The following is a 16161-nucleotide window of genomic DNA, read 5'->3' on the forward strand; positions in this document are numbered from 1 at the left end:
GATCCAAAAAGCCTACATTAGGCAGCTACAGTGAACTTGTCTTCGCTCCGCTTCCATACACACAAGCTCATAGGATGGTTTTGTGCTCTGATTACTGATAATGTTGATGAAAACACAATTTGGGAGGCTCTTTTCACCATGAACAAGCGTTATATTCAATGTTTTCTTCACCTTGAACTTGACATTCACTCGAATAAATTTTTAGCCCTCCTTGTTCAATTGACAAATAAGACATTCATAACAGGGGATGCAATTCTTTCCAAACTGGATCAATTCAAGTCGATATTGTTAATAAGAGACATCCTTACCTATAAGTTAGACCTTGACACAATGCTTTCTTATCAGATAACAGTACAGACAAATTCAAATACCCATAGAATCCAAGTCTTACCTCTCCCCAAGAGGACCTCTCTTAAGGGCACAGTAATCTTTCTGAAAAGTTTAAGACATGCTGTATTTTCCAGAAATCATCCCATATTTGAGGGGTTGAGGAGATGGCTCCATGAGTAAAATAACTTGCTATGCAAGCATGAGAGCCAGAGATCTCCAGAGTTTGATTCTCCAGTACCCATTTAAATATCCAGGCATGGCCACACACAGTCCTGAGAGGCTAAATATTAGAGGATTGCTGGGGCTTGCTGACTAAAAAACTGCAGCTTTGGGTTGAATGAGAGAATCTGTCTCAAGAAAATACCTGAGTGAATTACTGATAGAGGAAGGACACCTGATGTTCTCCTGTGGCCTCTTCAGGCACACCCATGGGGCATGTGTGTCTGCAATTCACTTGTATATGTGACACTTCACATCGTACACTACTACTACTACTACACACACACACATATGCATGTGTGTGCCAAAAAAATTGCTCCATGTTTTCAAGATGAGGTTAACAATTTTGCTTTAGACACAACCCAATATTTCTACTGTGCTGTACTGCTTTGCTCAAAGGCTACTAGACCAAGGGCTGAAACCTCCAAAACTGTGATTCCCAAATCCAGCATCACCTTTTCCACTTACTGATAAAACACATAACCAATATTTCTTTGGCTTTCTGATAGTGTGTGCAAGATTGCCCTTTATGGAAATAAATACAATGTAAGAATAGGGGTTTAGTATCCCAAAATAAGGAAATTTAAATTATTGTGATCATGAAGAAATATGAGACTGGAAACAGGAAAGAATAATGATTAACTTTAAATTTATTATTGGGATTTGATAAAAGAACTGATTACACCCAAGTTGGAAGCATATAGTTTTAAATTATCCAAAGGTCCAGGAAGGTGAAGAGTGTTTTGGAATCATAGAAAGACTTTTTTTCCTATTCAAAGGAATGGATTAGAAGTCTTTGATAAATTGCTTACTTTACACAAAATAATAGCTGTGGTCAAAACAGAGTCATCCAGAAGATGAAAGTAACATTGATAACAGAGAAAGAACAATTCTGAGAACATGGACCAATCAACCCTTCAGGACAGTCTGTTTTACAGATTCATTCCCTTGCCCCCCTGGGACAAGTCAGCTTAGCCAAATCTTACCATTGTCAAATTTATGAATAAGAACATCTCATCATATACAAGAGGAAAACAGAAGATACAAAATGGCATCATTAATATGCAATCCAAACTCTCTCAAGAATGAAATCTTGAAAGCAGAGAGCTTAGCATTAATCTCCTTTGTCCTGAGATTATTACCCCTAGCTTTGAATCTGACAGCAGGATTCTAACACAGGTAAACACACTTACATTATTGCAGCTTCAGATATTGAAAATGGATTATGGGCTTTCAGGAAGTGAATCTAAAGAAGAAAAAAAAAAGATTCCTTTTTTCGCCTTCTCTGTGAGATGTCACAGGTTAAGACAAGAGAAGCAAAGGATAACAGGCTGATGCCTGACTCTTGCCATGCCAGACAAGCATAATTAGATCTTGGAGCTGTGTACTCACGCTCCATCCATCCTGCTTATTTATAGCCTAACATCGATGACTTCATGGGCATCCCATTGTGATTAGCTTTCATTGCTGAATTTGGCAAGAAAATTATTTTGTAGTAATATATTTTACATGCCAAAGAAGTCTGGTAGACAATCTAAATTCAAGAGACTTTATTCAGTCTTATATGGCTACCACACGAGCACACACGCACTGGCATCAACCACTTACACGCACATGTATATGAAATATACACAGGATATAAATACAGGCTTGAGAATAAGGAAGGATGTACTGACACTCCATCCATCCTGCTTATTTATAGCCTTAGCATTCATGACTTCATGGGCAGCACATTGTGGTTATCCTTCCTTGCTGAATTTGACTTGGGGATGAGGAAGGATGTTATTTTCTCTTCTAGAAATGCTAATGTTTCATGACATAGCAATTTTGTAATTTTATTTTTCATTGTTTGTCAAAATGTCTATGAGAATAAAGAGTGAAACAAAAGACTCTAATTTTATCATCTTGAGGCCAGGACAGTGAAGCAAATCTTGATTTCTAAGAAATTGGTATCTCCCACAAACCACAACAGGAATGACTGTTGGTTTTAGAATACAATGCAGGTAAGTGGAAGTAGAGAGAAGGGTAAGATGGCCAGTTCCTTGGTACTGGGTAGAGAGTCTTCTGACTGGAATGGTGGGAACATATTAGGAATAGTGGTGATAATTTCACAACAGGGTGAATATTTATAACACTCAATTGTACAATTTTAAAAGGATCATTGTATATATTTCAAGCAATCATAATGAAAGGAACTTCACTCCAGAGAATAGTGTTGTTGAACTGTTGATGTATGCATTGTTGGAGGTTTGTTTAAATATGACACATTTCTACTGCTATATTTGAATGCAAAATATTGGACATGGGAAATTCACAGAAACACCTTTGTGGGTCTATGTGCTTATGACTTTCTGTCGCAAGTGGGCCACTGGGGACAGGTCTTGGGGTTTTATAACCTGGCCCCACTTCCAGTTTATCCTCTGATTCCTGATTACAGCTGCAATGTAATCAACCAGACTCTTACTCCCATTGCCATGTTTTCCCCACCATTATGGACTATATCCCCTCAAAACTGTAAATCAGAATAAACTCTCATTCCCTTGTGTTGCTTCATGTCAAGTATTTGCTCACAACAACACAAAAGGAAACTAATATAACTGTCTTTGTTCTGGTGGCTCCACCTTTCTGATTGCACAGCTGTTGATGTGGCTGCAGTATTCTTGCAAAGCATCATGGGGCACACAAAGTCCCTTGACAATAGATGCTCTCAGTTTGGTATTGGAGATAATGACATGGCATTCTTCCCTTTCAGCAGGGTGATTTAGGGCAAATATTTACTCAGAACATGAGCAAGGGGTCAATGGAATGAACTCACCACTCCATGCTTAGGATGTTCTGAGAATGCGATGTTCTTTGTTTAACTCATTTGGCACATACAGTTTAAATATTTACTACTGTGCAGATAACATTCTGAGAAGGCTGAGCTGTCTTCATCACTCATACCTTATGGAGACTTCTTCCTACTGGCTGGCACTCAAAATATTTCCAACTCAGTGAATATGAAGATACAAGGTTTGAAACAGATATTTTTGCTGGACACTTTTGAGATCATATACTCATCCCTGAATGTCTATGACCAGTGGATTGGTCCTGCAATGAGAAGGTGCAGATACTGTATTTTGGGGAGGGATTTCATGAAAATATAGAAATCATATTATAAGAAAAAAGTGGGCTGTGCAAATAAAATTAAATTAGCACTAACAGTGAAATTTTTGATTATAAATGAAATAAAGATGAGAAGCAGCAAAAATTCAAGATACACAGTTGTGATGGTTTGAATGCAAATGTACAAACCCCATAGCATTGGGTAGTTTTTATTTTTATTTCTTTATTTGAGAAAGAGAGAGAGGAAGAGAGAGAGAGAGAGAAGAGAGAATGTGGTTACCAGGACCTCCAGCCACTGCAAACGAACTACAGACCATGTGCCACCTTGTGCATCTGGATTATGTGGGTACTGGGGAATCGAACCTGGGTCCTTTGGCTTTGCAGGAAAATGCCTTAATCGTTAAACCATCTCTCCAGGGCAGCCTTGGGTGTTTTTCATTAAGATTAGACAGCCTACTTATGAAAGAGGTGTGTTCTAGGGTGGATCTTGAGTCCAGCCCAGTGGTGTGTAGAGAGCTAGTTTGAACTCTGAATGTTTATGCTTGTGGGCTCTGGCTGTTGTCTCTCTCCTGTGGATGTTTTATGAAATGAGCCAGCTTCTTCTGCCATGATGAAGCTTCCCCTCAAATCTGTAAGCCTGAAATAAATGTTTTCTACCATAAGCTGCTGGTCTGGTGTCTGTTCCAGCAATGCAAATGTAACAGCAATAACAGTTAAAGTATGAAAACACAGTACTAAGGAAAGAGAAAGCCTAGAATGAGTTGCATGGGTTCAATGGAAGCTTTACAGTCCACCTTAACCCACAAGGGTATGCAAGGAAGAAATGAGTGGTGCACGTGTATACAACAGAGCATCAAACCTACTCTCCACTTCACTTTCCCTCTCATAGGTGCTTCCCACTCCCATAATCACAGTAGAATATGAGAAAGGTGTTTTGTCCCTCTTCCTGATGGTTTTACCATAGTAAAATCGAGGATGCCATTGGCATGCAAAAATTCTTGCTGTCACATAAACAGGAAAATTGAGTCTTACAATTTTATTTATTTATTTATTTATTTATTTATTTTTGGTTTTTCGAGGTAGGGTCTCACTCTGGTCCAGGCTGACCTGGAATTAACTCTGTCATCTCAGGGTGGCCTTGAACTCATGGCAATCCTCCTACCTCTGCCTCCCGAGTGCTGGAATTAAAGGTGTGCACCACCACACCCGGCTCTGAGTCTTACAAATTTTGTAAGACAATTTTGCAAGTCAGTTTCATGACACTACAATAAAATTTCTGAGGCAGATAAACTGATAAGGAGAGAAGGATTATTTAGCTCACAGTTTTGGAGATTGAGAGGCACAGAACCTATTTTGGCTCAGTGGATTGTAGTGTAATGGTGAGAGTATGTTTTCAGGTAAGCAGTGAGGTCTCAAGTCAGGAAGCAGAGAGGGAAGGAATGAGAAATGGAAGGGACCCACAATCTCTTGTGAATACACACCCTTAGTTTCTACTTCTTAACACCCTATATCACCTCCCAGTAGGACGACGCTAGGGACCAAGCCTTAAGCATAATGAATCTTTTCAGACACTAAAACAATTTAAACGATTTCCAAACCATACCAGTAACCCATTAAGCATGTTAAGGAGCTGGGGAGAAACCTCAGTTTGTAAAGTGCTTGCCGTGCAAGCATGAGGACTTGAATTAGACCTTTAGAACTCATATTACTTTGAAAAAAAATACCAAGTATCATGGCACCTGCCTTAAATTCCAGTTCTGGAGAGACAGAAACAAAGATGTCTTAGGCTTGCTAGCCATCCAGTCTTGAGCTCCAAGCCAATGAAAGAGACTATGTCTCACAAAACATGGATAGTGCCTAAATAACAACACCTGAGCATATCTCCTGTTCTCCACATGCATGCACACACCCTCAACCACTGTGTATCTACATACAGAGAGACACTCTTAGAAAAACACAACAGAGTGCTAAGGTCTTGTAGCCATGTACCCTATATTTATATTTGTAAACTTCCTGACTCTTCTCCTCTCTTGTTCTGTGTGCTAAAACTTCATAAATACATGTTAATGTCTAAACTACCTTACTAATCATCTTTCCTCACCTTTTCAGTCAAACAGAGCCTCATTCTTCTATCTGATCTGATAGACTTTGGAAGAGTTGGCAAGCTGTTGGAAATTTAATAAATTTAACAATTCCCAGTCCTGACTAAGATTGGAGGATAACAAATAATGAAACTTAAAGATGAGTAAATTACATGTAAAATGCATGGGAGTATGAACTTGCACATTTATGTTCAACCTGTGCAGGGCATTAACTTATGCTACTATACATGGATTTTTGAATAATTGCTTAGGGAAAAGTTTGAATCAGTGAGTCAGGTGGATAGTTCTGACTCCTTAGGTATTTGTGGAATACCCTAAGAAACCATGTTTCATACCTACCTTTGGAATATAAATGTGGACTTGGCACTATGAATCCTATAAACAAGGACTAGAGCTAACTCTGCACAAGCCATTCCTGGTGATTTTGCAGGTGATAATTCAGTTAATTTGATCCATTACATATAATGGTTTTAACTTGTGACCTTCTGGCAGAGCAAATGATCTTTTGATTTAAGATGCAGCTGCATTATTCATGAACTTGGTGATCAATTCATGTAATGGATTTGACATCCTGGTTTTGAGTAGATGTCTTGACTGTTATTTGACAGGAAGATAGGAAAATCTAGTTTGTAGGTACAGAATATATTTTAGTTTTTCTGATGCCTGTTGCTGTTTTTGACATTAGAATGGATTTGGGATCATTTGTGTCCAATAAGAAAAGGGGGAAAGTGCAGGGGGGAGGGAGGGTATTACCATGGGATATATTTTTATAATCATGGAAAATGTTAATAAAAATTGTGAAAAAAATGAAATTAAAAAAATATGAAAAAAAAAAAAAGAAAATGTCATGCAGTTTTCTTGGGTGGCTTTCGTAACTGGCTTTGGTTGCCTTGCAATCAGACTACCTTCACTGGCATTTCTTATCCTCCTTGAGGGTAAAGATCAACAGGGTAGTTAAAGAATTTCTTTTCTTTTAAAGGGGATAAGAGATGGTTTGTTCTGGAGCTAAATATGAGTGACCATGGCTGGGAACACAGACGCAGGTTACCCCAAATTCCATGTTATAACTTGTTAAAAATTTCATAAAGGTCGTATAGTTACAGAACAAAAGAGAGTCATAAATCAAGGTGCTTTTCAAGTACATTGGCTATCAGGTAGGTGGATTATGACAAAGTGGGTAAATCACCACTATAGGCCTCAGACCCTTACCTCATGACATTCTTAGCCCTTGGGTTGCTGGCAGCTGGTGGTCTGTCAGTCCATTCCAAAAAGATCACACCTGATCAACTGATATTCACTAGGATGTTAGGTCATATGAGGTCCAACACACCAGGCAGGTGATGGGAGGAGACACATGGAAGTTTAGGTTATAGATGCCTATTTTTGTGAATCTGTTTTTAACTTTTATGAAAACCCTTGGTATCATAAGACCCTTGGTTTAAGATTATGTAGTAGCCATCCATGGCATAAATGACCTTGCTCTTGCTTATATCTATACTATGCTTCATACCTTTTCAAGCTCAAACAAACTGGTTATAAGGCTGCATGTGGATATGCCACAGACCCTTCAAACCCAGCATATCCGATTGAATTTTTCATCTTCTTGGTTTGCTCCCCCACCAAGATGTAATAGGTTATAGAAGAGTGTATCCATACTCTTCAGGGTCTAATTCCTGAAGTTTCACCTTACCCACCCCATTGTACAAATACTGCAGTTATGCAAACTAGTTCTGAAGTCTGTTCTGCAGACATCAAGACCATCTCTCTGGCTTTCATGGTACTGCTTCTAGTTCATTCCAATCTTCTCCATTCTGCTCAGAGCAACATATACACCTCTCTAAATTGTGATATCAACCATGTTCCATCTAAGAAATTTCCATGGCTTCCCTTTGCACAGTGACTGCAGTCCTAACTCTTTGACCTGACCCACACAGTGTACCACTTTTATCTTAGTGGCATTCATCTACAAGCGCCTGTATGCTTTTCCCACATTAATAAAATAGAGTACAGATCTATTTGATTCATAAATACAGGTAACACCTCTTAAAGTCTAACAATATCCTTATGTAATGTACAACTCGGGATTGTGCAGCTATTGTAATAGGACCAACCAAACAAACATGTAGAATTTATATGTGTTAGTGTGTGTGCATGCATACATGTGTGTACGTGTGGGCGTGCCAGAGCCTGTTACTTCTACAAACGAATTCCAAACTTGAGCTCAGGCCTCCAAGTTTGCAAACAAGCACCATTAACTGCTGCCCCATCTTTCCAACACTCAAGATGTAGTATTTTTGGACCCTGCTAATCTTACCATGCCTACACACTGTCAGCAGAGTTGTCATAGAGCTGACCTTTCTCCATTCAGACCTTTTTTGTTAAACAGTGAAGTCATAAAAATAATAATGAAAACTTATTCTTAGATGAACACTTCTATTTTTTCATTTTCTTTTTCAGGGCCCTATTAAATTGAATATGCCTTCATATTCTACACAGATGATTAGGTGCATTCATCATTCACAAAGGAGGGGTGTAGGGCCAGGTATAGTGGAGCACGCCTTTAATCCCAGCACTAGGGAAGCAGAGGTAGGAGGATTTCTATGAGTTCGAGGCCACCTTGAGACTACATAGTGAATTCCAGGTCAGTCTAAGCTTGAGTGAGACCCTAACATGAAAAAAAAAGGAAGGGTGTGTCTCAAAGTGTAACATGTACGTCAATGCTACAGCATGTTCTTAGCATGTTGAAGCCCTGGGAATGATCCTCAGCACCAAAAAAAGGATAAAGATCAAATGGTAGTTTGTGATACTCAAAATCTAAGCATGTCAATGGAAATACACCCTCCACTGAAGGGTAATGATTTGGTTTTAAAAGGACAGCAACCTCTCCCTTGAAATTAACACTGTTGACTTTAATTTTACGAGCTGTATGCTGTGGTTTCGGTAGTGCTTGGATATTTACATTTCTTTTCTAATTTATATGGTATGGATGGCAACATGACACACATAATGCAGACCTAGTTTTATATTGCCAACTATTTAAGTATATAATTGTTAAAAGAACTTTCAGAGAACTATAAAATCATAATTTATACAGATTTATAAAGAAACATGCTAAAGATTTTAATTCACTCAATCAATGACGACAAGTGTTACAAACCTATCCAAAGAAAAAGTCAAAAAGTTAGATTCATCTCTAACAAAGAAATCACAAAGTGGCCTCAAAATTAGCTTTTCTGGGCTGGAGAGATGGCTCAGGGGCTAGGTTCACTTCTTGCACAAGTATGGATCCTAAACATGGCCTGAGAATTCTAGAGTTCAAATCTCCAGGTCCAACATAAAATAGCTGGGCCGTGTGGCCACACACACCTGTAACTCTAGTCCTGCAGGGGATAAGAGACCCAAAAATAGAGGAAACCCAGTATGTTCCAGAAATAGTCAAAAGAGAGGCTCCAGCTCACAAACAAGACCAGGCCAAGATTGATGGAGAGGAACATTAAACATTCTACTCCACCCACAGGTGAGCATACACACACACACAATAAAAAAAAAACATTGCTTATTCCAAAGTGGGTAAGTCAGACCAATGAAGACCAAACTTCCACACTGCTTGTTGTCTGCAATTTAGAGGGGTACAGAGGCCCTGGAGTGGATATTCCACAACCTGGAGGGATGCTGTGCAGATCATCCATAAATGTTAACTACAATACAGTTCTTTCTATAATTACAATAATTTACAGAGTGGGGAGATAGCTCACTTGGTAAAATACTTGCCTCATAGGCATGAGGGCCGGAGTTCAACCCATATACTCATTTAAAACATGCTAGGCATGGCAGTATATACCTGGAATCCCAGTACTGGGGAGGCAGAGAAAGGAGGATCACTGGAGCTCTCAGACCAGCCAGTCAAGCCTAATTGGTGAACTCCAGTTGAATGAAAGACCCTATCTCAAGAGATACATGGCATTCCTAAAGATTGCAAAGCTGCCCCCTGGCCTCATGCACACACACACACACATACACACACACACACACACACACACGCACAGATGCACAAATGCATGCCTGCACACTCATGCACCCATGAACATATGAACATGTGCGCAAAGAATACACATATGCATATTGGAAAATAACAATTTAAAACTGAACTGAGGTTCCAGGAAAACCCTGTTTTAATTTCAGTTGGTACCCATATATTATTCGATGTGAAACCCAATGGCATGAACCTGCTTAAATTTGAATTTTTCCCCAGATGAGCTCTTTCTGCTTAGTCATGATATCTAACAAAAACACGTTTTTACACATGTGTATGCCTGTTTGGACAGAAATCAAGAGGGAGCATGATTTTCCAGCTCTGGCAGAGAGCATGCCTACAGAAAGGAAGCTTTAAATGTCATGGTAGCACAGCCAATACAGTGTCTGAGAGATAGCATGCCATACTCCAATATGGTCATACTGATTCATTAGCATTCACCTGAAGATTTCCAGTGTCCTTTTTCTGCGCTACAATACAAATGCTGAGCAGTTTACCAAAGCACTGCTGTCCTGCTGGATGTACAATTTTGTCACCAGGCCAAAGTCAAGTTGCACATAGCAATGCAATCATTTCTCTTTAAATTCCCTTAAAATTAGTGGAAGGGGGAGTCCACTGTTGTATTTCCCCAGCTGAATAATATACATAATATCATTTTGGGTCCTGTAAAATCCTCTTGAGAGATTTTCAATGAATATGAAAATGACTCTTTGAAGATGGGGAAAATTACTCAAAAGGCAGGATTTTCTTACTTTCAGCCTCTTACCCAATCTTTTAGCTTCAGCTGGAAATCACAGCTTGTCTCCTGAAATAGCCAGTTCAATTTGAAATAGCCAGTTGAAACAGCATTCAATTTTATTGAGCTTAAATGGTGAAAAACTGAATTTAAGCAATCTTAAGTTGGTGGAGGTTTTCTAGAAGTGTTGTAGTCATTTATAGGAAGCCTTTTACTTATGGAGGTAATAGCAAGCTGCCTGATACAACTAATATGCCCCTAGGGGCATAATATATGCTGCTTGCAATTTGAGTCATAAAAATGTTTTCACATTTCCTGTGCATGGCCCAAGCGTAGCTGGGTATGTGTAAATTTGCAACTTGGTTTCTTTCACACAGGTTAATTCCTGCTTTAAACTTATATTTGCTTATCTTCCATTTTCCTTGACTCTTACACAATCACAGTCTACTTTTAAATTCATTATATTGTGGAGTGGAGTACCATCCATTGAAGTTAACAAATCACATAGTTTCTTAAAAGAACAGTACTTTCAGAGGTGGAAAGTTTGTGTAGTGGTTAAGGTGCTTGCCTGCAAAGCCTAAGGAACCAGGTTACATTCCCCACTGCCCACATAAGCCAGTAGCAGATGGTGGTGCATGTGTCTGGAGTTCATTTGCAGTAGCCACCGGACCTGCTATACCCATTTTCTCACTCTCTCTCTTTCTCTCTTTTTCCCTGTCTTATCTCTCTTTCAAATATAAAAATAAAATCTTAAAAAAACAAAAAATGAATTTAAAAGAATAATATTTTCTATAATATGAAAATAACAATAACTTTCCAAATGCAGCAAAAATTATTTGAGTTTTGAACTTTTTAAAAAAATTGTTTATTTTTATTTATTTGAGAGTGACAGACAGGAGGAGGAGACAGAGAGAGTGAGAGGGAGAGAGAAAGAATGGGCACGCCAGGGCTTCCAGCCACTGCAAACAAACTCCAGACGCGTGCGCCCCCTTGTGCATCTGGCTAACGTGGGTCCTGGGGAATGGAGCCTCGAACCAGGGTCCTTAGGCTTCAGAGGCAAGAGCTTAACCGCTAAGCCATATCTCCAGCCCTGACTTTTTAACTTTATTATAGCTCCCTGACCCCAAAATGAGTCATATTTTAGGCCCAGTCCTTAATAAGTGGATTATGAAAGAAAGTTCAATTATCTGGAAACATAGCCCAATCTTCTTCAAGTAAATTGCTATTTGGCTTTGTTAAACTGAGTGAATATTATGAAGCAGCTTGCTGAGGGACCAACAGATAGTATGAAATGCATTTTCACTGTGCACCAGAGCCAGTTCCATCCAGGAATAACGGGTGTGCATAAGCACCAGATGTTAGCATGCATTCTCTCAATATTCAGGTGTATCTACCCAGGCTTATCTCCTAGATGTAAGATATTCTATGTCAATTTGTATAACCACTGGATAGTTAACTATAATAACAAAATTATGGAGCAAATTTCACTGTCCACTATCCTGTCTCAGCATGGGAGCACTAAGAAGCCTTTATTTATACAAGACATATTGTGGGGACTGGGATAGCTCACTCACTAAAGTACTTAGTGTGCAAGCATTAGGATGAGTTTGATCCTCAGAACTCACATTTAAAAAAAAAAACTGGCTGTGGTGTTGGATGTTTGCAATCTCAGCATTTGGGAGGCAGAGACAAGTGGAACCTTGTGGCTTACTAGCCAAAAATTTATAGCCCACTTTATGAGCTCTAAACCAATGAGACACACTGCCTCAAGAAAAGGTGGGCATCATTCCTGAGGATGGTACACCACATTGTCCTCTGACCTGTACACACACATGCTCACACACCTGAACAAATAAGCCCTACATACACTTATGCACACACACACCCACAATTTATGGGATATAAGATGACTCCTATAGAAGTCATGTTCTAGGGCTGGTGGGATTTCTCAGTAGTTAAAGGCACTTATTTGCAAAGCTTATTGGCCTAGGTTCAATTCCCCAATACCCATGTGAAAACAGATGTACAGAGTGGCTCATGCTTTTGGAGTTTGTTTGCAGTGGCAAGAGGCCCTAACATACCCATACTTACTCTCTCATTGTTTCTGTCTCTCAAATACATACGTACGTATGTACATACATACATACATACATACATACATACATACATACATATGTGTATATATATATATGTATGTATATATATATATACATGTATTTAAAAAGTAAGTTCATGTTCTAATCTTTGGAACCTAGTATACTTCTTCCTTATCTTTCAAATACATAGAGTTACTATTAAACTTTTCAATGCTGTGACAAAATGCTTCACATAATTCACATAAACCACTTCAAAAAGGAAAAAATAGATCATGATTTCTAAGATTTCAAGTCATCATGTCCATAAGGATGTGGCACATCAGCCTACATGATGTCCACAAGGAAGCAGAGAAAGAAGGACATGAAAGGACCAAGGCCAAGAGACACCAAAGGACCTGCCTCCAGTGACCTTCTTCTAGTTACACCCCACCTCCCAAAACTTCCAGAACCTCCCAAAATAGCCACAGAGCAAGTCAATATCTTCCTTTTCTTAATCTTCATCTAATTCCAAATCTAATTGTTCTTTTAATCCAGATTTTATTTCTTTAATTTCTCTCCCTCGCTCTCTTCTTCCTTTTTCTCATAGATATTATACACATAGTCCATGAATGCTCAGAGAACCAAAGCTGTCTTCCAAGCCTGTCTGGGCTTTTAAAAACATAACTTTGTTGTAGCAAAAGATAGTTCCCTCCTCATGCCATCTGTCACTCACAGCATCCTGATAGGCTGTGTTAGGTCTGGAGATAGGGAAGGGTTCAGTTCTTCTAGTGCTTACTCCTAGCTTGTCTAACTCCTGTGACCATTTCAGAATGCAAGTTTCCATCTGTAATGTTTTAAAGATGAAAGTAACATTACTGAGCTGCTGAAAAGGAAAAGGTATCCTGTGGGAAATTGGCTGGTCTACAAGATAAATTGGTAAGTTTTGAAGGGTGGAAAAATTACAATGATGTATATATGATGTTACATATATATACAACATCTAACACATGCCATTCATTTTGCAGAATATTGTCCATATCTAGAAAGCTGTTTTCCTTGGATGAGCGTCAGTGGTTTTCAAGTGATTTTGCTTGTTTGTTTGGTTTTGCCTTTTTTTTTTTTTTTTTTTTTTGAGGTGCTGGGAATGGAATACAGGGTATCATTCATCCAAGATAAGTATTCTATTGCTAAGCTTCGATAGTTCTGATGAAGGAATGTGTTTAGTGTGGCCATCAAGTTCTCTTCATTCTCTTGTAGATTCCTTTTCTTTTCTTTTTTCTTTACTCTTTCCTTACTTCCTTTCTTGTTTATCCCTTCATTTCTCCAGAGTCCCTGCCTTCCCTCCCTTCCTCCCTCCCTTTCTCTTTTCCTTCCTTCTTTCATTCATTTCTTTCCTTTGTTTAGTTTTTCTTGAAATGGGTTCTAGATGTATACCTTAGGCTGCCCTCAAATCTTGATCCTCCTGTCAATCTCCTGCATGCTGGGATTATACATATGGTCACCATGCTCAGCGTTTTTAGTTTTCATTTCTACCAGAAAATGGTTGACACAAACCAATAGTCTTTGTTCATAACCTAGTGGCAACAAAGATGGCTTTGTTTTCTTTTACTTTGGAGGGACTGAGATAGATTCATGCCTCTGATAGTCTCATCACTGTTTATGCACCATGCTTGATCCACTCCATTTTTTTATGCTTTGATGCCCTTGTATCAGGCTTTTCTTACTTAGACTTTCCTAACAACTGTTTGAGACAACTTGTTTTCCCTTGTCATATTTTTGAAGCTGCAAAAGTGATATCCTTAAATTTCTCCTGGTGCTTCCAGTGACCCAGATCTTAGTCTCAAGTGGAAAGCTCTCATGTGTCTCCCCGTGTTTCTATTTTAAGAGATGTATCTTGTTTACAGAATTGTATCTGTCAGACAGTGTCTGAGTATGAACACTTCATATTTTGGACTGATCATCCTATTTAACAAAGATCATTTCCTGATGGCGCAAATACATCTATTGAAAAATGTTGTTTTAAAGAGTTCCCTATTTGTCTCATTTAAAGTATATTACCAATAATTATACATAAAAGTCAATATTCTTTCTTACTGTAGCAAACTGAATTTTTCAATGCACTGTCAAAGTTAAAAATTGCCATTGACTTTCCAGGGTAATTAAGTGACTCTGATTGAACTGATGGATCATATAGTGCTAGAACTATGCATTTTTCTACTACAGTAGAGGAAATAATTTAATTAGTGGATTATTGTAAATGTTCTGATTTTAATACATTCACTGTGTGGCCTGCGGCTGATAGAAAAGAAATTAACACTGACTCTTCTTAACTGTGGAATGAATTACTGTTTCTATGGCAAGAAAATTAATTATAAATGCTTTCAAGTTTAAGACTGCCAGATTTTTATGATAAATGATGTAATTATTAGATGTCAAGTATACAAATAGTCATGCATCAACATTTCGGCTTATTACTTCCAACATTACCCCCTTATGTATAGCACGCTCATCATATTTAATTGCTCAGTAAAGGGAAGGAAAAACCATTGTTCTCCCAGTCTCTCTGTGATTTCCAGGCAGTAAATTTCTAAGGACAATGAACGCTAACACACTAAATTTCCAATGACAGCTTCATGTTTCGTTTTGAGCCAAGACCAAAATAAACAACAGCAAAAACTCCCTAACAAAACAGGGAGCCATAGGAACTGAAACCAACTTTTACAAAAGAAGTTGTCTGAAGCTTGTCTTTGACTCTTTGTTTATTCATGCACCTCTTCTCTTCTGTTCATTTGGGGTGAATGAGTGCTCAGTGCTTTGAACTTCCTTAGAAATTTCCTTCTTCCCGAATCCATCATGACCTCCATCTTTTGTGCTATGGAGATAAGAAGGAGTCAGATAGCTTTGTTAGGCAGTTCCGGTGGCCTCTGAAAGGAAAAAGACAGGAAGGTCTTCACTTGCTAGAGATCAAAGGATGATCTGAACTTATTTCTTGTCTAGTTCCCTAGACCTGTTTTTTCCATACCTGAGCCCCTCCCTGGTAGAGAGGTCTTTCTCTAGAATTCAAAGCTAATCCTGGCATTGTGGTTGGCCAAGCTTAGACTCTAGAACTTGGCTTCGTGGCTGGCCTCTTGCATATTTCCTTTGGAACGTGGAACTGCTGTGTTTCTGTTGACTGGCTGAGCAGAGAACTCCAGTGAATCTTTCTCTACTCCCATCAAGCACTGGGGTTGCAGGTGTGCATGGTGCATGGCTATACACAGCTTTTTTGGTAGGTGCTGAGGATTGAATTTGTCTCCTCATGCTTGCAGAGTAAGTGCTCTTACCTGCTAAGGTATACACCTTTTTAAAAAATCAGCAATGCTTTTGAATAAGTTTTTTCATCCCATTTGTAATGATCAGTTGCACTAGTCCTCATAGCTAAAGTTCTCATTTATCTAATCAAACCCTAACCTAGGTGTTGCTCTGTAGGAACTTTATAGATGTGATTGAAGTCCTTGACCAGTTAACTTTAAGTAAGGGAGAAGATGAGAAGATTCTATTCAGTGAACATGTTATCACAAA

The sequence above is a fragment of the Jaculus jaculus genome, chromosome X (genome assembly GCF_020740685.1).
Source record: "Jaculus jaculus isolate mJacJac1 chromosome X, mJacJac1.mat.Y.cur, whole genome shotgun sequence".
Lineage (NCBI taxonomy): Eukaryota > Metazoa > Chordata > Mammalia > Rodentia > Dipodidae > Jaculus > Jaculus jaculus.